Source organism: Aspergillus pseudotamarii, assembly GCF_009193445.1.
Source record: "Aspergillus pseudotamarii strain CBS 117625 unplaced genomic scaffold BDV38scaffold_16, whole genome shotgun sequence".
NCBI lineage: Eukaryota > Fungi > Ascomycota > Eurotiomycetes > Eurotiales > Aspergillaceae > Aspergillus > Aspergillus pseudotamarii.
In genome coordinates this window covers 503719-506854 of record NW_022475030.1, presented here as the reverse complement: position 1 = coordinate 506854, position 3136 = coordinate 503719, and the positions used below count along the sequence as shown (strand labels likewise).

At 39.1% G+C, this 3136-nt stretch overlaps 1 non-coding gene across 1 annotated transcript; it reads right to left on the bottom strand.

The window, feature by feature from the left end:
• Window positions 1-2641: 2641 nt before the first annotated feature.
• BDV38DRAFT_t91 lies at window positions 2642-2732 on the bottom strand. Its single transcript has one exon. It is a non-coding gene; the product is annotated as a tRNA-Tyr (tRNA).
• Between the last annotated feature and the right edge of the window lie 404 nt (window positions 2733-3136).

Genomic DNA, 3136 nt, shown 5'->3' with positions numbered 1-3136 from the left:
CCCCCCGGCCTATATATATACAAGAATATGTTACAGACCCTTGTCTAGTGTACATTATATGTATACACATAACGCACAATGTCATAGGATAACAATGCACAGTTATAAGACAGCTAACACCCGAAGAATTGTTCTTTACCTTATTAATATATAAGGGATAACTTTGAAAGACTGATATCAGTCCTATTATATAATACCTAGTCCAGGATCTACCCCAGCGGAAGTATACCGGGTGTATACAGCACTATATACTACAATTAGATATATTCTATTACGTACTTACAAAAGAGTCACAGTAGGAGTAGATAGTCAAGAGATATATAAGAATGTTTATTTATATACCTAGTTTAGTTCTTTATAATTAATTAATATTATTATCACAGAATTGTCTTTAGTAGTAAAACTAGTCTTAACATATTTATACTCTTCTGACTATTAAGTATATATACTCAATAGATATGGCCCTTTAGGCTCGAGTCTAGTATTGACAGCATCTCTGTGACAACGGTAGTCTTGTGTCCACAACAGTCTAACAACAACCCCTGTCCCTCCAAAACCGCAACCCATTAACGACAGAGGTCAAAAAACGACTTCAGGTTAATAACCTTCGACACGTGGCCTGCTAGCTGGACTCAGACTTGACAACAAAGCCCCGGGTGTAACAAAATAGCCAATATTCTGTTTACTAAGTGTAGTAATCCCATACTACTACTGTAGGTAAGAAATAGATATATAACCTAGTTCAGTGCAGAGATAAGCTGAAATCCCGCTTCTCTCACCGCCATAACCATTAGTATACTAAATTCAAGGGCCCTAAGCTTTTATATAAGTGGTTCAAGCGCGTACAGATTACTATGCTACAGTATAGTATTTAATTGAATAATTTCTATAAATTCAATAAAACTGGCACTGCAAAAGGCTTGATATTTACTGCTAAAATAGTTACTTAAGCTGAGCTACCTGGTAGACCTTTTCTTCTATAGTTAGGGAATCAGAAATAGATTACTTCTATTAAGCGTATTAGCTCTAGGGGAGCTCTTTTATCTTACTTTATTTTCAAAGGTAAAGTCTATGCTGAGGGCTGGTATGAGATGGGTCTATGTCACGGATCCGATGCGGAATCGGCCCGTGAGGCCTGCAGAACTCCCGGGCCCCCTATATCCCGTGTCAAGGAAATATCTACTATTCAGGGTAGAGGACATGTCAACTAGGTAAGGGTACGTAGGCAGAAAATCAAGCAGTAGATACCATGCAGAAAGAAGACTGATTCTTGCTTCTTTTCCTATTAATATCAGGCTAGTTTTGTAGCTAGAAGAATCCCCTTCTTTTCCTAATTATTTCAGACTGACAGGGGGGCTATCATATATTATTGAGAAGGCAATAAATATAGGATTCGATATTGCCGTTCGGCCACCAAGTTGTCTATGTACAGCGAGCAGGGTATACGATACAGCCATTATGCAGAGTCATCCTCGGATCTGTGACATTGTCACATTATATATCTCTGTATATCGGTGTACTTGTTTTATCTACTTTAGCTCTCTAAAACACGTGAATAGATAGCTGATTGAGAATAAGATAAGAATAACCTTCAATTATATTGTTAAACTTGACTTTCTTGAAGCCTTTTCTCAGGTGAGAGCTTAGATACATACTACTAGTCATATCTGCAGCGGTTTCTCAGCTTCTGGTTATATTTCTTTTGATTCTGAGTATATACAATCTTAGCTTAGTATTCAGCTGGGAGTAATACTCCCAGGTAGTAGATCTAGTAGTAGATCTACTAATTCAGTGTTTAAAATATTATGATGTCGATCCGGTTCGCTTATAGCGAGAACCGCTCTGTCGAACGCAGTCGTCCCTTAGACTACCGAGCTCAGTCGATTGCCTATCGGGACCGTTCGACCCACGAATGGGATTCTAGATCCTCGATCCACCTCGAGTATCATTACACTAGATAGACCACCGAGCGGTGGGTATAAGAAGGCGCTCCCTACCCCTGAGCTTAGGAGCCCTTCGGAGACCTCGCTCGGCCTAATATGAACACTACATTTGCCTAAATCACAATATCTTATAATCTAAAGTAACTACAAAAGCAGGAAACTATACTAGAAAAGCTGCTTAAAGCTTGTATAAAGAGTTCTGACTCGTCTACTAAAATTGTAATAGACCAGCTTTTTAAAAGCTATAAATATGCTGTAAATAAAGTTACTATTGCAAAGCAGAAAGCCAGGGAATTATACAGTATATATAAAAGAATACTTTAAAAAACAAAGCGCTCTACTAGACAGATCTCTATAGCAGTAGATACTTTAGTCCAGAAAGCCCAGGAGCTTATAAAAGATAGGATTTCTACTGTAGAACCTGTAACTACTGCTTTAGTAGATATAAATATTCCGGTAGAAAGCCAGCGCGTACGCCCTCCACCAAGGTACTCTGGCTATAATATTATAGGGCAAAAAATGAATCAGTATTCTGATCGTCAGACTATTTAAATTTTCTATAGAAATGCAGATTTTTCGGGGTTTTGAATAGCCTCTAGGAGGTGCGAAAAATCGCGTGGGGTTACCGGGTTGCTTACCGATTAGGTTAAAGAGTTCTGACTAATTTTTTGAACCAGAAAAAGTAAAAATATTTCGCTTCCCCCGAGCCGGAATCGAGCCGGCGACCTTTCGGTTATATGTGAATATCCCATTACAGCCGAACGCCATATCCAACTAGACCATCGGGGGTTTAGACGATGGGTGGCCGAAAAAATTTATGCTATATAAATAAACACCTAATTCTAAGGCAATTGTATATGTCTGGTGAGACCATTTTATTTATAATCCGTAGAGCTAGTAGCAGAATTAGAAACGATATACAAAACACAACCACAGGGATCAGCACAATCTTATTAGATCTCGCCTCCCATTAGACTGAATGGGATTGAGGCCTGCTACCAGGCCTAAATACGAAGGCGGACGGAGCTACAAATATAAGAATCCGCGCTAGTATACCCTGTTCTGCCTTTTTTCTGTCTAACCCCTTTTTATTCAGGACTAGGGCCCGCGGCTAGCCTTATTCAGTTTAGTATGAGGTTCAAATTAGTAGCTTTTCAGGAGTCTAGTCCTTTTAACACGCCTGTACTACGTAG